Source organism: Mirounga angustirostris, unplaced genomic scaffold (genome assembly GCF_029215605.1).
Source record: "Mirounga angustirostris isolate CCGP_5_RB_7025 unplaced genomic scaffold, mMirAng1.0.hap1 SCAF_3, whole genome shotgun sequence".
Taxonomy (NCBI): Eukaryota; Metazoa; Chordata; class Mammalia; order Carnivora; family Phocidae; genus Mirounga; species Mirounga angustirostris.
In genome coordinates this window covers 57,234,387-57,256,100 of record NW_026991711.1, presented here as the reverse complement: position 1 = coordinate 57,256,100, position 21,714 = coordinate 57,234,387, and the positions used below count along the sequence as shown (strand labels likewise).

At 38.7% G+C, this 21,714-nt stretch overlaps 1 long non-coding RNA gene across 1 annotated transcript in view; it reads right to left on the bottom strand.

Moving 5' to 3' along the window:
- Nucleotides 1-18,134: 18,134 nt before the first annotated feature.
- Nucleotides 18,135-21,714, bottom strand: part of LOC129045649 (uncharacterized) — a 63,199-nt gene continuing 59,619 nt past the window's right edge. The window contains exon 3 of the long non-coding RNA XR_008505674.1: nt 18,135-18,213. This is a non-coding gene — a long non-coding RNA (uncharacterized LOC129045649). The remainder of the gene's footprint in view (nt 18,214-21,714) is intronic.

The following is a 21,714-nucleotide window of genomic DNA, read 5'->3' as shown; positions in this document are numbered from 1 at the left end:
TTCCCTCTCTCGCTGTGTCTCTCTCTGTCAAATAAATAAATAAAATCTTAAAAAAAAAAAAAGAAATGATGCTGTATTTTGAAAAATGCTTTTTCCTCATCTATGAGAGGATCATATGGCTTTTAAACTTTCTTTTATTAATATGGTGTATCATGTTGATTGATTTGCAGATATTGAACCACCCCTGTAGCCCAGGAATAAATCCCACTTGATCATGGTGAATAATCCTTTTAATCCTATTAGCTAGTATCATGGTGAGAATTTTTGCATCCATGTTCATCAGGGGTAGTGGTAGTAATTCTCTTTTTTAGTGGGGTCTTTGTCTGGTTTGGGGATCATGGTAATGCTGGACTCATAGAATGAGTTTGGAAGTTTCCCTTCCATTTCTATTTTTGGAACAGCTTCAGAAGAAAAGGTATTAATTCTTCTTTAAATGTTTGGTGAAATTCCCCTGAGAGGCCTCCGGCCCTGGCCTGTTGTTTGTTGGGAGATTTTTTTTTTTTTGAAGATTTACTTATTTATTTTAGAGAGAGTGCAGGATGTGGTGTAGGGGCAGAGGGAGAGAGAATCTCAAGCAGACTCCCCACTGAGTGCAGAGCCTGATGTGGGGCTTGATCTCACAACCCTAAGATCACGACATGAGCCAAAATCAAGAGTCTGACGGTCAACTGACTGAGCCACCCAGGTGCCCTTTTTTGGGAGATTTTTGATTACTGATTCAATTTTTTTGCTGGTTATGGGTCTGTTCAAATTTTCTATTCATGTTTCAGTTTTGGTAGTTTATATGTTTCTAGGAATTTATCCATTTCTTCCAGACTGCCCAATTTTTTGGCATATAATTGCTCATAGTATTTTCTTATAATTGTATTTCTTCAGTGTTGGTTGTGATAGCCCCTCTTTCATTGGTGATTTTATTTATTTGGGTCTTTTCTCTTTTCTTTTCGATAAGTCTGGCCAGGGGTTTATCAATTTTGTTAATTCTTTCAAAGAACCAGATTCTAGTTTTGTTGATCTGTTCTATTGTTTTTTTTTTCTTTTTTTCATTTCTATATCATTGATTTCTGCTCTAATCTTAATTATTTCCCTTCTTCTGCTGGTTTTAGGCTTTATTTGCTGTTCTTTTTCCAGCTCCTTTAGGTGTAAGGTTAGGTTGTATATTTGAGAGTTTTCTTGCTTCTTGAGGAAGGCCCATATTGTTATGTACTTCCCTCTTAGGACCATCTTTGCTCCCAAATGTTTTGGACTGTTATGTTTTCATTTTGGTTTGCTTCCATGGTGGGTTTTTTTTTTTTTAATTTCTTCTTTAATTTCCTGGTTAACCCATTCATCTTTAGTAGGATGTTCTTTAACCTTCATGTATTTGTGGTCTTTCCAAATTTTTTCTTGTGGCTGACTTTAAGTTTCATAGCATTGTGGTCTGAAAATATGTATGGTATGATCTGGATCTTTTTTTACTTGTTGAGGGCTGATTTGTGACCTAGTATGTGATCTATTCTAGAGAATGTTCCATGTGCACTCGAAAAGAATGTGTATTCTGCTGCTTTAGGATGAAATGCTCTGAATATGTCTGTTAAGTCCATCTGGTCCAGTGTGTCATTCAGAGCCATTGTTTCCTTGTTGATCTGCTGCTTAGATGATCTGTCCATTGATGTAAGTGGGGTGTTAAAGTCCCCAACTATTATTATATTATTATCAATGAGTTTCTTTAAGTTTGTTGTTAATTGATTTATATATTTGGGTGCTTCCAAGTTAGGGGCATAAATATTTATAGTTATTAAATCTTGTTGGATAGACCCCTTTATTATGATATAGTGCCCTTCTTTAACTATTATTATAGTCTTTGGTTTAAAATCTAGTTTGTCTGGGTTGTCTGGGTGGCTCAATCAGTTAAGCGTCCACTCTTGATTTCATCTCGGGTATGATCTCAGGGTCATGGGATTGAGCCCCACATCAACACAAAGTCTGCTTGTCCCTCTCCCTCTGCTTCTCCCCTTGCAATCTCTCTCAAGTAATAAAATAAAATCTTAACACAGTCATAAAAAAACACAAAACTTATTTTGTCTGATATAAGAATGGCTACTTCAGCTTTCCTTTGATGTCCATTAGCATGATAATTTGTTCTCTACCCCCTCACTTTCAAGCTGGAGGTGTCTTTGGGTCTAAAATGAATCTCTTGTAAGCAACATATTGATGGGTCTTGTTTTTTAATCCATTCTGATACCCTGTGCCTTTTTCTTGGAGCATTAAGTCCCTTTACATCAGAGTCATTATTGATAGGTATGAATTTAGTGCCATTGTATTACCTGTAAAATCCCTGTTCCTGTAGATTGTCTTTGTTACTTTCTATTCTTTGTTGTTTTTGGTCTGTTGTTCCTGCTTAAAGGATCCCCTTTAGTATTTCTTGCAAAGCTGGGTTAGTTTTCACAAACTCCTTTAGTTTTTGCTTGTCCTGGAAACTCCTTATCTCTCTTTCTATTCTGAATGAAAGCCTTGGCTGCATGTTTTTCCCATTTAGCATATTGAATATATGATGGCACTTCTTTCTGGCCTGCTACATTTCTATGCAGGTCTGCTGCTAACATTATGTCTCTACCTGTATAGACAAAGGACATTTTGTCCCTAGCAGCTTTCAGAATTCTCTTTTTATCTTTGTGTTTTGCAAGTTTCACTATGATATGTCTTGGTGTTGACCTGTTTTTACTGATTTTGAGGGGAGTTCTTTGTGCCTCTGTTTCCTTCCCCAGATTAGGGAAGTTCTCAGCTATAATTTGTTCAAATAAGCCTTCTGCTCCTTTTCCCACTCTTCGTCTGGGACTCCTATGATACAGATATCATTGCACTTTGTGGAATCGCTGAGTTCCCTAAGTCTGTATTTGTGATCTAATAGTTTTCTTTCCCTCTTCTTTTCAGCTTAACCCCCCACCTCATAATTTTATCTTCTATATCACCTATTTGATCTTCTGCTGCTTCCATCCTCATTGTGATTATATCCAGTTGCTTTTGCATCTCGGTTATAGCATTTTTCATTTCAGCCCAATTAGGTTTTAGGTCTTTTATCTCTGCAGCCAGGGTTTCTCTGGTGTCTTCTATGCTTCTTTCAAACCCAGCTAGTATTCTTATGATTGTTGTTCTAAATTCTTGTTCAGATATATTGCTTATCTCTATTTTGAGCAAATCCCTGGCTATGATTTTTTCTTGATCTTTCTTTTGGGGAGAACTCCTCTGTCTTGTCATTATGTCTAGGTTTCTGTTTTGCGTATTATGAAAGCTTGTTATGTTTCTTGCTCCTGAGAGTAATACTATATTAAGAAGGGGTCATACATTGTCCAGGGCCTGGTGTTTCTGGTATATGATGTGTGCACTCTGCTGTTGTGTTTTAGCTGCTCTTTGCCACAGGCCAGTCCTCTACAGAGTTCCTCCTTGCTTGCAGTGGGGAGTATTTGGAACTTTAACGAGGTGTGCTTTGATTTGTTTGCTAAGATAAGCCTCACATCTGCTAAGTTCTCTCCTTCCAATTGTGCAGATTGTTTTCTTAATCCTCGGATCGGTTTCCTAGTTGTTCAAAATGATTTGATGTTGATCTAGCTGTGTTCAAAGGATGAGGCAAACTCAGGGTCCCCTTACTACTCTGCCATCTTAACTCCTGTTTGTTTGTTTGTTTGTTTTTTAACACAGTGTTATATATTGGTTCATGACTGTAATCTTAGCTTCTCTTTGGTCATTTCTGTACCTTGTATTGACTTAATATTCTTGTTTTTACACAGATATTGTTGTTTGTGAGTTTTTAAATTTTGCTTTAGATGTTACCTGACAGGTAAATTTCACTGCCCATTGCAGTTATTCTTTTACATTACCAATTTTTACACTAAAATGACTAGACTATCAATTTATTAAGAGAGGAGAACTTACATTTTCTAAATCCTCCACAATCTATGGCTCAAAATTGACTCTATGGGAGGCACTCAGTACTGTAAGTCCTTATTTTGAGAGATGGCTCTCTTTTATTCCTGGACTTGATGTCTCTTTAATGGAAAGCTGCAATATTATGAGCCATAAACACCCATATCATATAAGACTACATTTTTTCCTTGTATTCTGAGATAGAAAGATGAAGTGAAAAAGACTGAGAAGTGATGATGGGGTTTGGAAAAGACTGCCAGATTTAAACATACATGACTGAAAAAAAGATGAAGTGTTTCCATTTCACTGCATTTGTAGGAACAATTCCATGACCATATTCCTAGATTCCTGTGCTATTCTAGTGAATAGGCTGTTTCTTGAGCTAAGAGTATTTGGAAAAGTCAGGTTTCATTCTTTGGTTTGTTATCCCTAACCAGTGGTACTTTGTGAGTGTTTTTTTTCTTTGCTCAAGGTTTTCTTTCCTATCCTTCCATGACTTTTTTTCCTTTGTTTCCCCACATTGATTGACAAGGTCCCTGCTAAGCATGGATCAGGTGTTGGGTGGAGGCCTACTGATTGGTCCTTGGGTTGTCTACTGTTCTGTGATGTCCACGTCAGCTGTGCTGTCATCCTCTGATTCCAGAAGTCACAACCACCCTTCCTGTGTTCTACCTGTGACTGCCTGCATGCAGATCTAACACCTCTTTTTCATCTCTTGAAGAATACACTTACCCAAAAACCTGGTAGACAGAAGATTTCACTGAGGATTTTATAGTGAACAAAAAGGAGTAGATTTACCTCAAACATTCACATCATGCAATTTTAACATCTTCACTAGACAAGTTTATTTTATCCTCAGCTTGGTGGCAACTGAAGTTTTCTGCCTCCTTTCCCCTAAATAAAGCTCTTCTCTCCATTTTCTGGATTTTGTTTGGGAGTACTTAAAAATGTTCACCACTTTATCCTAGAGAGCAGTGAAAGCTCTCATTATGAGAAGTTCTTTTGCCAGCCATTACCAAGATAATAACTGTCTATCAGCTCCCTTTAAAGCTGTTTTCTTGGCAGATTGCACTATTTTCTCTTCAGCTGTCCACCTCCCTCACTTGAGAATAAATGTAAAAAGTCAAATGAGAAAAGTGTATAAGTAAATATGGTTTATGTTTCCATAAATGATAACTACAGTTCTAGGCCATCAGTACATTTTAAATATTAATTTTACAAAAAAGAATTAAAAAATTTTAAAAAACCAAATTTCCTCTGAGTTCTTAGATTCAGATATTTCCTTCTGTGTCTTTGGGCTTACTTATTTGTTGGCTGCTTTTGCCATTTTTACAGATGTTGTTAATATCCTCAGTGTTTGATTATCCTTGGTTGAAGCAAGGAAAACTTTTTTGATATCTCTTTCAGCTTCTTTGAGCAGAGTTGCAAAATAAATGAATTTGAATTTTATCTTCCTTGCATTCCCAGCCTGTCTTTATTGAAGAAACATGTTTCAGTTATGAATACAGATGTTTGAAGTCACAAGTTGCTTGTATTGAAGGTTTATTATTTGGAATGGCAACTTGTTCAGAAAAACCCATATCAAAACTTTTTTTTTTTCCTTTTTCTTTTTAAATTTTATTTTAGTATGTTATGTTAGTCACCATACAATATGCCATTAGTTTTTGATGTGGTGATCCATGATCCATTGTTTTCATATAACACCCAGTGATCCATGCAGTATCTGCGCTCCTGAAAACCCATCACCTGGCTAACCCATCACCCCACCCCCTCCCCTCTAAAACCCTGTTTGTTTCTCACAATCCATAGTCTCTCATGGTTCATCTCTCCCTCCAATTTCCCCCCATCCATTTTTCCCTTCCTTCTCCTAATGTCCTCCATGCTATTCCTTATGTTCCACAAATTAGTGAAACCATATGATAATTGACTTTCTCTGCTTGACTTATCTCACTTAGCATAATCTCCTCCAGTCCCATCCATATTGATGTAGAAGTTGGGTATTCACCCTTTCTGATGGCTGAGTAATAGTCCATTGTATATATGGACCATATCTTCTTGATCCATTCATCTGTTGAAGGGCATCTCACCTCTTTCCACAGTTTGGCTATTGTGGACATTGCTGCTATGAACATTGGGTGCATATGGCCCTTCTTTTCACTACATCTGTGTCTTTGGGGTAAATACCCAGAAGTGCAATCGCTGGGTCATAGGGTAGCTCTATTTTTAAATTTTTGAGGAACCTCCACACTGTTTTCCAAAGTGGCTGTACCAACTTGCATTCCCACCAACAGTGTAAGAGGGTTCCCCTTTCTCCACAACCTTTCCAACATTTGTTGTTTCTTCCCCTGTCCATTTTTGCCATTCTAACTGGTGTAAGGTGGTATCTCAATGTGGTTTTGATTTGAATTTCCCTGATGGCTAATGATGATGAATATTTTTTCATGTGTCTCTTAGTCATTTGTATGTTTTCTTCAGAGAAGTATCTTTCATGTCTTCTGCCCATTTTTTGACTTGACTGTTTTTTGGGTGTTGAGTTTGAGAAGTTCTTCATAGATCTTAGATACCAGCCCTTTATCTGTAGTGTCATTTGCAAATATCTTCTCCCATTCTGTGGGTTGCCTCTTTGTTTCGTTGACTGTTTCCTTTGCTCTGCAGAAGGTTTTTATCTTGATGAAGTCCCAAAAGTTCATTTTTGCTTCTGTTTCACTAGCTTTTGGAGATGTATCTTGAAAGAAGTTGCTGTGGCCGATGCCCGAGAGGTTACTGCCTATGTTCTCCTCTAGGGTTTTGATGGATTCCTGTCTCACATGGAGGTCTTTCATCCATTTTGAGTTTATCATTATGTATGGTGTTAGAGAATGGTCGAGTTTCATTCTTCTGCATGTGGTCCAATTTTCCCAGCACCATTTATTGAAGAGACTGTCTTTTTTCCATTGCATATTTTTTCCTGCTTTGTCAAAGATTATTTGACCATAGAGTTGAGGGTCCATATCTGGGTTCTCTATTCTGTTCCATTGGTCTGTATGTCTGTTTTTGTGCCAGTACCATGCTGTCTTGGTGATCACTGCTTTGTAATATAGCTTGAAATTGGGTAACATGACGCCCCCAGCTTTGTTTTTCTTTTTCAACATTTTGTTGGTGATTTGGGGTCTTTTCTGAATCCATACCAATTTTAGGGTTGTTTGTTCCAGCACTTTGAAAAATGCCATTGGAATTTTGATCGGGATGACATTGAAGGTATAGATTGCTCTGGGTAGCATAGATATTTTAACAATGTTTATTCTTCTGTTCCATGAGCATGGAATATTTTTCCATCTTTTTGTGTCTTCTTCAATTTCTTTCACGAGCGTTCTGTAGTTCCTAGAGTATAGATCCTTTACCTCTTTGGTTAGGTTTATTCTGAGGTATCTTATGGTTTTTGGTGGTATTGTAAATGGAATCGATTCTCTAATTTCTCTTTCTACAGTCGCATTGTTAGTGTATAAGAAAGCAACTGATTTCTGTGCATTGATTTTGTATCCTGCCCCATTACCGAATTGCTGTATGAGTTCTAGTAATTTGGGGGTGGAGTCTTTTGGGTTTTCCACAGAAAGTATCACGTCATCTACGAAGAGAGAGAGTTTGACTTCTTCTTTGCCAATTTGAATACCTTTTATTTCTTTTTGTTGTCTGACTGCTGTTGCTAGGAATTCTAGTACTATGTTGAACAATAGTGGTGAGAGTGGGCATCCTTGATGTGTTCCTGATCTTAAGGGAAAGGCTCTCAGCTTTTCCCCATTGAGGATGATATTCGCTGTGGGTTTTTCATAGATGGATTTTATGAACTTGAGGAATGTTTCCTCTATCCCTATACTCTGAAGAGTTTTACAGGAAAGGATGTTGTATTTTGTCAAATGCCTTTTCTGCATCAATTGAGAACCATATGGTTCTTCTCTCTCCTCTTATTAATGTGTTCTATCACACTGATTGATTTTGAATGTCGAACCACCCTTGCATCCTGGGGATAAATCCCACTTGGTCGTGATGGATGATCCTTTTAATGTATTGTTGGATCCTATTAGCTAGGATTTTGTTGAGGATTTTGGAATCCATATTCATCAGGGATATTGGTCTGAAATTCTCCTTTTTTTGGGGTCTTTGCCTGCTTTGGGGATTAAGGTAATGCTGGCCTTCCAGAATGAGTCTGGAAGCTTTCTTTCTGTTTCTATTTTTTGAAACAGCTTCAGTAGAATAGGTATTATTTCTTCTTTGAATGTTTGGTAGAATTCCCCAGGGAATCCATCAGGCCCTGGACTCTTGTTTTTGGGGAGTTTTTGATCACTGCTTCAATCTTGTTACTGGTTATTGGCCTACTCAGGTTGTCAATTTCTTCCTATTTCAGTCTTGGCAGTTTATAGGTTTCCAGGAAGGCATCCATTTCTTCCAGGTTGCTTAATTTATTGGCATATAGTTGATGATAATTTTATAATAATTGTTTCTATTTCCTTGGTGTCAGTTGTGATCTCTCCCCTTTCATTCATAATTTTATTAATTTGGGTCCTTTCTCTTTTCTTTTGGATAAGTCTGGCCAGTGGTTTATCGATTTTATTAACTCTTTCAAAGAACCAGCTTCTAGTTTTGTTGATCTGATCTACTGTGTTTCTGCTTTCTAATTTATCGATCTCTGCTCTAATTTTAATTATTTCTCTTCTAATGCGTGGCTTAGGCATCATTTGTTGCTTTTTCTCTAGTTCTTTATGGTGTAGAGTTAGTTGGTGAATTTGGGATTTTTCTGTTTTTTTGAGTGAGGCTTGGATGGCTATGTATTTCCCCCTTAGGACCGCCTTTGCTGTATCCCATAGGTTTTGGACCGATGTGTTTTCGTTCTCATTGGTTTCCATGAATTGTTTAAGTTCTTCTTTGATTTCCTGGTTGACCCAAACATTCTGGAGCAGAGTGGTGTTTAGCTTCCAAGTGTTTGAATTTCTGCCAAATTTTTTCTTGTGATTGGTTCCAGTTTTAAAGCATCATGGTCTGAGAATATGCAGGAATAATCTCAATCTTTTGGTAATGGTTGAGCCCTGATTTGTGACCCAGTATGTGGTCTATTCTGGAGAAAGTTCCATGTGTGCTCGAGAAGAATGAGTATTCTGTTGTTTTAGAGTGGAATATTCTGTATATATCTATGAGGTCCATCTGGTCCAATGTATCATTCAAAGCTCTTGTTTCCTTGTTGATTCTCTGCTTAGATGATCTGTCCATTGCTGAGAGTGGAATATTGAGGTCTCCTACAATTAACGTATTGTTATCAATATGACTCTTTATTTTGGTTAACAGTTGGCTTGTATAGATGGCTGCCCCCATGTTGGGGGCATAGATATTTACAATTGTTAGATCTTCTTGTTGGATAGACCCTTTAAGAATGATCTAGTGTCCTTCTGTGTCTCTAACTACCGTCTTTAGTTTAAAATCTAATTTGTCTGATATCAGAATTGCTACCCCAGCTTTCTTTTTATGTCCGTTGGCATGGAAGATGGATCTCCGTCCCTCACTTTCAGTCTGGATGTATCTTTAGGTTCAAAATGAGTCTCTTGTAGACAGCCTATGGATGGGTCCTGTCTTTTTATCCAATCTGCAACCCTGTACCATTTTATGGGATCATTTAGGACATTCCCATTGAGATTGATTATTGAAAGTTATGAATTAATTATCATCACGTTTCCTTTGAAGACCTTGCTTTTATAGATTGTCCCTGTAAATTTTTTTCTATATCACTCTTGGGGTCTTTCTCCTTTTGTAGAAACCCCTTAATGTTTCTTGCAGGGCCTGCTTAGTACTCACATATTCTTTCAGTTTCTGCCGGTCTTGGAAGCTCTGCATCTCTTCATCCATTCTAAATGACAGCCTTGCCAGATAAAGTATTCTTGGCTGCATGTTCTTCTCATTTAGTATCCTGAATATGTCTTGCCAGGCCTTTCTGGCTTGCCAGGTCTCTGTGGATAGGTCTGACGTTATTCTGATGTTCCTCCCTCTGTAGGTAAGGAATCTCTTCCCCTTAACTGCCCTTAAGATGGTTTCCTTGGTTCTAAGATTTGCAAGTGTTATTATTACATGCCAGGGTGTTGGTCTCTTTTCCTTCATCTTGGGAGGGGTCCTCTCTGCCTCTAGGACACGAATGTTTGTTTCATTCCCCTGATTAGGGAAGTTCTCAGCTACAATTTGCTCAGATATATCTTCTAGTCCTCTCTCTTTCTCCACCCCCTCTGGGATTCCAATAATTCTGGCATTGGAATATTTCATGGTGTGACTTATTTCTATGATTCTATTTTCATGGATTCTGAGTTGTTTTTCCCTGGCCGCCTCTTTTCCCTTTTTATCTATTATTTGGTCTTCTGGGTCACTAATTCGTTCCCTGCCTTGCTTACCATAGCTGTTAGATTATCTAGATTAGATTGGGTCTCAATGATAGCATTTTTAAGTTCTGCCAGTTCAGCTTTCATTTCTGCCCTTAGAGACTCTATGTTGCCATTAATCGATTTCTCCATTCTAGCTATTGTCCTCACAATTGCTAGCCTGAATTCCATCTCCGACATCTTGGTTATATCTGTATCCACTTGTAAGTCTGTGGCAGAAGTCACAGTCTCTGAGTCTTTTCCTATTTTGGGGGTTCCTCCTCGTCATTCTGTTGAGGGGTGGTTGAGGGAATGTGCAGAGTCCAAATTATTGACCAGAACCCAAGCAAGATGCACCTGTTTTCTAGGGACCTTAGGGTTGCCTGCCTCTTGTTTTCCCAGCCTGTCTTCTGCGGGAGGGGCCTGCCGCGCTGTTACTCAGGCAACCCTGTTTGGGTGGAGTTGCCCTGCGTCCCTGTGGTGGGGGATGGGCTCAGTGGGAATCAGTCTTTGGGGCTTTTGTTCTCTGGCAGCTTTCCCTGGTGGCTTTCCATGTCTCTTCCGCGAGTCAGAGCAGAAGAGACCGTTTCCAACCCTCTGCCTCAGAGCAGAGAGACCTTAGTCTGTTCTTCAGTGAGCTCTCCAGGCCACACCGTCTCCGTTTCTGTCCATGCTGCTATAACCTGCAGTGTCCTGGGTTGTGCACCCCTCCGCAGCGCTCCCAGTCCTGCCTCCAGGTCGGGGCACATCTCTGCCCTTTGTGCTTCTAAAACTGCCAGCCCTCCCAGTTTGTAGGTGTGACTCCACCGCTCCGAGTTTCCGCCCCCGGGGCTGCCCTAAAGTCTTTTCCCCGCCGCTACCGGTCTGCGAGTCTGTGCCTGTCCGCAGCACACAAGGCTGTTGCTCACCGGCGGTGCAGGATCTCCATGGCCAGGCACCGTCCCGCTGCCATTTATCCTCTGATATCTGCCCGCGGAATCACAGCTCCCTGCTTTGTACCTTGAAACCAACCACCTCTGATATCCTGCTTGTAGAGATTCAGATCTTACATCTCAGGCTGATTTCGTGCTTGTTCAGAGTGGTGTGGAAGATAGCCAGCTCATTTCCGGTGACTCGTTGGAATAGGGTCCCCTACTCCTCCGCCATCTTTTCCTCTCCCTTCTTGTATCAAAACTTTTAAGAGAAACAATTCAGAACCTACATTCTCTCCCATAGGCAGTCTTTCTTATCTTACTTTTTATTATATTCTGTGTCCTTGGAAGCAATTTTTGATAAAAATATCATGGTCAGTTTTACTTTAGACATCTCTTTTTGTCAGAAATTATTATTATTATTTTTAAAGATTTTATTTATTTGAGAGAGAGAGAGAGAGAGAAAGAGCACAAGAGGGGGGAGCGGGAGAGGGAGAAGCAGACTCCCTGCTGAGCAGATAGCCTGATGTGGGACTTGATCCCGGGACTCCAGGATCATGACCTGAGCCGAAGGCAGTCGCTTAACCAACTGAGCCACCCAGGCGCCCGTCAGAAATTATTTATAGTAGGTAGTGGCATCTTGCATTTACATATACATTTCTTTTCTTAGAATTTGTCTTTAAGAATTAGAATTTGAACTAGAATTTATCTTCAAGAGACTCTACATGGGGGATGTTAATAATGATAATAACTGATAGTGTTTGACTTGTCTTTTTTGTGTGTTTTTAAGAAAAAAACTCTAATCTTTGGGGTAATATATAGAGCCTGGTGTAGTTATGGAATGAATGCTTTCAAAATTCCCAAATGCCAATTCTGATACCATCCTGCTAGTTTTGGCCCATCTCCTTTTGTGTACTCCACCTTCCCAGCTACTGTCAGTCATCCTGTGCTGAAAGGACGGGTCTTAATAATCATGTCAATTGCTTGCATTCATTTCATTCCTGTTTTGTTGAGGTATTGTGCAAGGTGTTTTGTGAACATTTTCTTTAATCAACAGTCATAAATAAGTCATAGGTATGAATACCCCTCACAGGAAAGAAACAGGTTCAAGAGGAGCCTCCCTTATGCTGCTAAAAAGAAAAAACAAGATTTCAAACTATGTTTCTCTGACTCTGGAAAAGCTCTCCATTACATCATGTCTTTTCCAGGATGATGACACAGTACTGTCTGATTTGGCATTATTCTCTAACCCATGGGCCCACCCAGTGATTTGACCTGACTGCCAGATGAGAATCTCCGGGCTGACTACATTCTTTGGGCACTCAAACTTGACATTGCCCTGGGGCCAACTTTGCCACCAGGACTGTTGTCTCAGCCCTGTCAGTTTTGCCTTACATCTCCAGTTTCCTGGCCATTCATCCAGCATGTCTTGTTTTTGAGTTAATATCCTTAGGACAGAGCCACCCTGAGAACTACATTTTAGAAAGGAGTCCAAAATTCAAAATTTGGAAAGTTCAGCATTTTTGAATAAAATATTTTGAAATCAAAGAATATCCCAATTTTCTGTCCACTTGCATTATTGAAGGATTGTTAAAAACTTTAAGAAAAGGTTTATGTTTTTTTTTTTTTTTTAAGAAAAAAAAAAGGCAGCTCAGGTCACAGCCTAGAAATTGAGGTCTCTGCTCAGAGTTGAGAGAGAGAGAATTTTTAAAAGTTGGGGAAATAGGGGCAACAGCTGTCCCTTTTGTTATCCTTAGTGCTGCAGTCCCAGGATTTTAGGTTCCTTCGTCAGATGCAGTGTCATCAGAACCTGCTGAAGCAGAACCTGTCACCAACCCAACAGCTCCAAGGATTTACCCTGGGGCCCATCCACATTTGCATTCTCCAAATGTAAGCAGGGAATCAGAGGTCATGTGAACTGGCCAGGTTGGAATCCTGATCCCCAAATACCTAAAAATGCTCCTCTTTCCCCAGTGTGTCAAGGTGTGAGCCTTTGAAAAATTTCCCCCAAAAAGCTTAAGAAATCAACTCATTCATTGGATTTTAATTGAATTCCTTGAGATGACTAAGCAACAGATGCCAGGATGATAAACGGCAACTAGGAAAATGCTAATCACACATCAGCCTGGAGGTATAAAGTGACAGAAGCAAAATCTCTGTGGGTCACCCCAGCTAGTGTGGCAGAGAGAAATGAGCTTGGGATTTGAAGCCAGAGGGCCTTGGCAAATTCAGGGGGAACCTCTTTTTTAAGTGTAATTTTTATTATTTTTTTAAAGATTTATTTATTTGAGAGAGAGAGAGGTGAGGCAGAAGTAGAGGGAGAGAGAATCTCAAGCACACTTCCCACTGAGCATGGAGCCTGACATAGGGCTTAGCCCCACCACCCTGAGATCATGACCTGAGGCAAAATCAAGAGTCAGACACTCAACAGACTGAGCCACCGAGGTGTCCTTAAGTGTAATTTTTAGACCAGTTCGGCAATATCTCTGTATAACAGTGAAATACTCATTTCACTTTTAGGGGTTTTGTTAGTATTACATGGGAATTTTGAGTACTAAAACACTTTGTAAAAATGTAAAGTACTCCACAGATGTTTGTTATTTGCATTATTATCACTATTATTACCTTGTTAAATTAAGGGAACTAATTTATTTGAAAGGCACTAGTTCTAAAAAGGGAGGGAGGGAACTCTTATTGAACCTTGTGATCCCAGGATGCTAAAGATGAGTGATTCTGGATTAGAGGAGCTTGGAGAGTTAGGGTGTTTAGAAGCTTGAATACCTGAATTATGGGAATTTTACCCTTGGCTTATTGCGTGGACTTTTAAAGGGAACTTCAGGTCTCAGTTGAGTTAGGGTCAATAAATCTTTATTGAAATCCTTGTTCCAAGTACTATCCTGTGTGCTGGGATTCTGAGACAAATGAGACATCATTTCTGCCCTTCAGAAGCTATAGACTGGGGGAGAAACCAACATAACCAGACTATTTTGATACATTATGGTAGCGATGGAATGAAGGTACATTCATGGTGATCCACCAGCACTCTATGGATCTCCAAATCCAATGGAGATTTTTCAATACTTATAGGAGCCTGCCTGCCTGCCTCCCTTCCTCCCTCCCTCTCTTTCTTTCTCTCTCTTTCCCTCTCTCTCTCTCTTTTCCTTCCTTCCTTCTTTCCCTCCTTCCTTCCTTCCTTCCTTCCTTCCTTCCTTCCTTCCTGCCTGCCTGCCTTCCTTCCTTCCTTCCTTGGCTCAACCTGTCCCATATTGAGTTTAATTGCTATAAGTTGACACCTGAGTTACCTTCCAGATTTCTATGCATATTGATAGTTTCCCACATTGGTAGTCTCACTTTCTCATGATAGAATTAGAGTTTGTTTTCAGACCTTTTGCAGTTATGATGCAAAAATGTGACTTAGGTGCTACAGTCAGATGTATCTGTGTAGCGTTTAGGGGAGGAAGCAACATAAGGAGGTACCTGTGGGAAGACTGGCAAGTGATGGTAGAGGCATCTGATTCTTCTGAGGGCATTTGAGGCAGAGTTTTTGGCATCCAGTCTATGTGAGTTCAGGACCAAGCACCTTGTGGCAGTGGTGGAGTCTCTCCTGTAATTGAGTATTGCTTCTGATGGTTTCAAGATGTGTATCATTACTATTGACTTCTCTGGTTTCTCTATAAATTCTGCAAGATAACAAATATCCTTTAATAAATTAATTTTTGTAAAACATTATTCATAATTGCCAATACTGACTGCCATGGGCCTCAAATTAAGAGTTTTGATGTTATCTCTCAGTGAAGTGGTACATACATTTTTATGTCTATGTGCTATAAGCATTAATTTTTAGAAACAAACTTTGTTTTTTTAGGGCAGTTTTTGGTTCATAGCAAAAGTGAACCTAAAGTAGAGAGTTCCCATATAACTCTTACCCTCTACATGCACAACCTCCCCCACTATCAACATCTTGCACCAGAGTTACAATTGATGAGCCTATGCTGACTTGTCATCATCACCCCAAGTCTATAGTTTACATTAGGGTTCACTCTTGGTATTGTATACTCTATGAGTTTTGATAAACATGTAGTGAAATGTATGTGTCATTTTAGTATCATACAAAATAGTTTCACTGCCCTAAAAATTCTCTGTGCTCCATGGGGCACCTGGGTAGCACAGTTAAACATCTGACTCCTAATTTTGGTTCAGGTCTTGATCTCAGGGTCATGAGGTCAAGCCCTGTGCTATGCTCCATGCTGGGCATGGAGCCTACTTTAAAAAAAAAAAAAAATCCTCTGTGCTCTAACTCTTCATCTCTCTACACTAACTCTTGGCAACCACTGATCATTTTGCTGTGTTCCTAGTTTTACCTTTTCCAGAATGTCATATAGTGGGAATCATACAGTATGCAGCCTTTTCAGATGTAGCTTCTTTCACTTAGTAATATGCACTTAAGAATCCTCCATGTTAGGGGCACCTGGGTGGCTCAGTCGGTTAAGCGTATGCCTTCGGCTCAGGTCATGAACCCAGGGTCCTGGAATCAAGTCCCACATCGTGCTCCCTGTTCCACAGGAAGCCTGCTTCTCCCTCTCCCACTCCCCTGCTTGTGTTCCGTTTCTCGCTGTGTCTCTCTCTGTCAAATAAATAAATCTTAAAAAAAAAAAAAAGGATCCTCCATGTCTTTTTATGGCTTGATAGCTCATTTCTTTTGTCACTGAATAATCCATTATCTAGATGTATCACAGTTTACTTATCTATTCACCTAATGAAGGACATTTTCGTTACTTCCAACTGTTGGCAATTATGAATAAAACTGCTGTAAACATGTACAGGTTTTTGTGTGACTATAAGTTTTCAACCCGTTTGGGTAAAATCAAGGGACATAATTGTTGGTAAAATTGTGTTTAGTTTTGTGAGAAATTGCTGAACTGCCTTCCAAAGTGGCCGTACCATTTTGCATTCCCACTAGCAGTGCATGGGAGTTCCTCTTGCTCCACATCCTCACCAGCATTTGGTGTTATCAGTGTTGGGATTTTGGCCAGTCTCACAGGTACATAACGGTATCTTATTGTTTTAATTTGCAATTCACTAATGACATACAATGTTGAGCATCTTTTCATAGACTTATTTTCACAAAAGAATTTTATTAATTTAAATTCAATTATTTAACATATAATATATTATTAGTTTCAGAGGTAGAGGTCAGTGATTCATCCATCTTATATAATTAATACCCAGTGCTCATTGCATTGCATGCCCTCCTTAATGTCCATCACCTAGTTACCCCATTCCCCTCCACCCCCCTCCCTTACAGTAACCCTCAGTTTATTTTCTATAGTTAAGACTCTTATGGTTTGTCTCCCTCTCTGATTTCATCTTATTTTATTTTTTCTTCTCTTCCCCTATGATCCTGTTTTGTTTCTTAAATTCCAAATATCAGTGAGATCATATGATAATTGTCTTTCTCTGATTGACTTATTTTGTTTAGCATAATACCCTCTAGTTCCATCCATGTCATTGCAAATGGCAAGATTTCTTTTTTTTTTTTTTTTGGCTAAGTAGTATTCTAGTGTGTGTGTGTGTGTGTGTGTGTGTGTACCACATCTTCTTTATTCATTCATGTGTCGATGGACATCTGGGTTCCTTCCATAGTTTGGCTATTGTGGACATTGCTGCTATAAACATTGTGGTGCATGTGCCCCTTTGGATCACTACATTTATATCTTTGGGGTAAATACCCAGTAGTGTAACTGCTGAGTTGTAGGGTAGCTCTATTTTCAACTTTTTGAGGAACCTCCATACTGTTTTCCAGAGTGGCTACACCAGCTTGCATTCCCACCAACAGTGTAAGAGGGTTCCTCTTTCTCCACAACCTTGCCAACATCTGTTGTTTCCTGACTTGTTAATTATAGCCATTCTGACTGGTGTGAGGTGGTATCTCATTGTGGTCTTGATTTGTATTTCCCTGATGATGAATGATGTTGAGCATTTTTTCATGTGTATGTCTTCTTTGCAGAAATGTCTGTTCATGTCTCCTGCCCATTTATTGATTGGATTATTGATTGATTGGGTGTTGAGTTTGATTAGTTCTTTATAGATCTTGGATACTAGCCCTTTATCTGATATATCATTTGCAAATATCTTCTCCCATTCTGTCTGTTGTCTTTTGGTTTTGTTGACTGTTTCCATTGCTTTGCAAAAGCTTTTTATCTTGATGAAGTCCCAATAGTTAATTTTTGCCTTTGTTTCCTTTGCCTTCGGCAATGTGTCTAGGAAGAAGTTGCTGCAGCCGAGGTCAAAGAGGTTGCTGCCTGTATGCTCCTCTAGGATTTTGATGGATTCCTGTCTCACATTTAGGTCTTTCATCCATTTTGAGTCTATTTTTGTGTGTGGTGTAAGAAAATGGTCCTGTTTCATCCTTCTGCACGTGGCTGTCCAATTTTCCCAGCACCATTTGTTGAAGAGACTTTTTTCCATTGGATATTCTTTCCTGCTTTGTCGAAGATTAGTTGACCATAGAGTTGAGGGTCCATTTCCAGGTTTTCTATTCTGTTCCATTGATCTATGTGTCTGTTTTTGTGCCAGTACCATACTATCTTGATGATTACAGCTTTGTAATAGAGCTTGAAGTCTGGAATTGTGATGCCACCAGCTTGGTTTTCTTTTTCAACATTCCTCTGGCTATTTGGGGTCTTTTCTGGTTCCATACAAATTTTAGGATTATTTGTTCCAGCTCTGTTAAAAATGTCAATGGTATTTTGATAGGGATTGCACTGAATGTATAGAGCCTCCATTTTTTATTGCATCTCATTCATAGCCTTTTTGAGATTTCAACTTGATTAGATTTTAGTTCTTTTATTTCTCCAGAAAGGGATTCTGTAGTGTCCTCTATGCTTTTTTCAAGCCCAGCTAATATCTTTAAAATCATTATTCTGAACTCTAGTTCTGACATCTTACTTATGTCCATACTGATTAGGTCTCTGGCAGTCAGTACTGCCTCTTGTTCTCTTTTTTGAGGTGAGTTTTTCTGTCTTGTCATTCTGTCCAGAGAAGAATAGATGAATGAGTGAACAAAATACTAAAATGGTAACAATGATCCCAGAGAAATATACAATAAACAAGTCAGAAGAGACCCTAAACAAACAAACAAACAAAAATTAAAAAAGAAAAAAATAGAGAATATAGTCAGGTGAATAGAACAGAGCAATACACTGGATCCTGTGTGTATTTTGATCTGTTTGTTAGAAAACTAGGTCCCAAAATTGTAAAGAAAGAGAAACTTTTATATGTACAAAAATAAAATTAAATACAATGAAAGGATAGAATGTAACTCTAAAAAAGAAAATTAAAGACAGAAAAAAAAAGAAAGATAAATAAAAAAAAGAAGGAATATAAACAGGTGAATAGGACAGAGCAATACACTATACCCTGAGTATATTTTGGTCAGTTTGTTAGAAGAAACTACATCTCAAAATTATAAAGAAAAACTTATATATATACAAAAATAAAGTTAAATACATTGAAAAGAGAGAATGTAACTGTAAAGATGAAAGTTAAAAAAGACTTAAACAAAAGAAAGACAGAATATGATCAAACAGGTGAAGAGAACAGAGCCATACACTAGATTCTGTGTGTATTTTGATCTGTTTGTTAGAAGAAACTACATCCCAAAATTGTAAAGAAAGAAAAAGTCATATATATACAAAAATAAATACAATGAAAGGATAGAATGTAACTGTAAAAATTAAAATTAAAAAAGATTAAAAGAAAGAGTTGCTAAAATAAGAAATTGGTTGAAAAAGGAAAGAAAAAAAATTAAAATTGAAAGACTAAAGAATCATAGGAAAAAAACCCATGAGTTCTATATACTATTTTCCCCTAGTGCTGGAGTTTTGCAGTTCTCTATGATCGGTAAACTTGGGCTTAGCCAGATGTTTTTGCTGATCTTCTAGGGGAGGGGCTTGTTGCGTTGATTCTCAAGTGTTTCTGCACCGAGCGGAATTGCACCGCCCTTGCCAGGGAGCCAGGCTAAGTAATCTGCTCCTGTTTGCTCTATGTGGCTTTTGTTCCCTGAAGGCTTTCCATGGATTTTAGAGGATGAGAATGAAAATGGTGGCCTCCCACTAATCCTACTATGGTTTACTTTCTGCATTTGTAACTGAGGAATAGGCCACATTTCCATTTGAGGTTTGTGGAAAGAAATAGGCCACATTTCCATTTGAGGTTTGTGGAAAGAAATAGGCCACATTTCCATTTGAGGTTTGTGGAAAGAAACATCTATTTTATTGTTTAATAAAAACAAATACAGATTTTATTGTTCATGAAAATAAAAACATTTTTGCTGCCACATTCATGAAAAAAAAAAAAAGAAAGAAAGAAAACAGTGGCCTCCCAATCTCCAGTCCCAGACCTGAAAGCTCGGGGCCCCACTCCCAGTGTGCCCTCAGAGAAAAGCAGTCAATCACTCCTGTCTCCCCGGTCTCCAGCCGCACTCTGTGCTCACCCGGCCTGTGACCGAGCATTTCTATCTCAGGCATGTGACCCTGTTTCAAGTCTCCAAACCTGCAGATTCCTGTGTTGTTGCCCCTGGGGGAGGAAGGAGGGGTCTTGCTGTGGTTCTGCTGCTTGCTGGGCCCCTGTTAGGATGGTGGCCTGACCATGCTGCAGTTCACAGTATATAGCAACCCTGAGCTGAGAGCCCACTCCTGGGCTCGCTGATGGCAACCGGCTTCCCCACCCCGATGCCTGGGAACTCTGCTGCACTCAGGCACCCCTCGTCTTCCTGTGACTCCAGGGATCCAGAAACCACACTGTCCCACCTAGGATTCCAACCCCCCTTTGCCACCTGAGCACCTTTCAGGTAGGGATGTACCTCATTGGAGCAGACTTAAAAGAACTAATTTTAAACAATAAACTTGACATCCTGTTTTTGGATTGTCTTTATATTTTATTATGCTGGGAGCCTAAAACAATAGAAATGGTTCCGGGCTTTCTCAAGTTCTGAGAGATTCTGCCTTGAGTTGAAGAAAGAAGAGTAAGGGATGAGGGAGAGAGGAATGGGGATGGTTGTGAAGAAGTACATTGTCAGAGGTAGAGGATAGTAGACTTAAAGAGTGATGAAATAAACTATTAGAGAACAGGGATATTCTTTCCTTTCATAAAGTTAGTCATTCACTTCTAGTTGAAGGGTGAGCCAGAGTCTCCTGAATGTCTGCTACCTGGCTGTCTGGTGAATAGGAGCAAACTGTAAAATAGGCTTTTGTGTAGCAGTTCCCCTCTGACCTCAGGCCCTAGTGGTCTGAAGTGAGTGACCATCTTTGTCATACAGGAAATGCTTCTGTGTGCTTTCACCTTGACCAAGATAGAGTTGCAAAATGTATTGGCCTAACTATTAGCAGGACTGACTTCCACCTTTTCTTTCTGAACGATGACCCATCGTAGGGATGCTATTAAGATAAAATGTGATAATGGTGTGAAGATACTTTAAAAAATAAAGTGTTTTACAAACGAAAAGTCCTACAGGATTGATTTTCCATTTTGGCTTCTCATTGATTGACATTTACCGAGTTTATGGGACCTTTAGGATACAGTATTCTAAGTTTAATGGGAAGATTTATTTTGTTTCCCAAATGAATCTTGCTATGAATGCCTCACCACTTTCTTTTGTAGCAAAATGTACCTTGTGACTACTCAATAACATTCTTAATAATGAAGAAGTGAAAATATTATTTAACCACAATTTATTACTTTCCCTAAAAGTTTTCAGTTAGCAATATATTTGGGAATTCCCTCTCACATTAAAGATCTCTCTTGATATTCACCTCTAAAACATGAGTTTGAGGTTTTGATATGATTCTACTTTCATAAGTAGAAAATAGCAATTTTTTTATCTTCAAAAGCCTTCAAGCACTATCTTAAATATCTTGTCTACATGTTACGTTTTTTCTTTTAAATATTAGAAAGAAGGTTTCTTTTTTGTAATTTTCTTAAGGAAGATCTGAAAAATGATTATACTTTAGGATGAAATGCCTTAAAAATTGACTAGAATAAGGAATGCTGAGTTGTAGCATTTTTTTTTAAATATTATGGCTAATGTTTATGAGAATAGTCAATGATTATAATGTTGTTTTCATTGAATCATTGAAGGTCAGTAATTGATAACACTTTAAGATTGTGGGAAGTTTTTTATCCAATTTTTTTTGTGCAAATGCATTAATTCTCTTAAAGTTTAGCACTAGTCAGGCTTTGGATTAATGTTTAAATAAGCAAAGAAATGTTGACATTGACCAGTTGGATAATTAACCACTGTGCAACATAGTGTACAATTCTAACTTCTATAAATTTTGGAAATATTCATTCATCAATGTTTATATATTACACCAAGATTACAGAAGACTACATATAATATCTCCAGATTTCCTACTTTGGAAAAATATTGTACTTTCAAGTAGTTGTGTTTTCAGCCTCAGGGTGAAACTCTTCCACCCTAGAGCTAAGTAATTTTGAGCTAGTTTACTTAATACTGGTGAATGAGTCTGAGG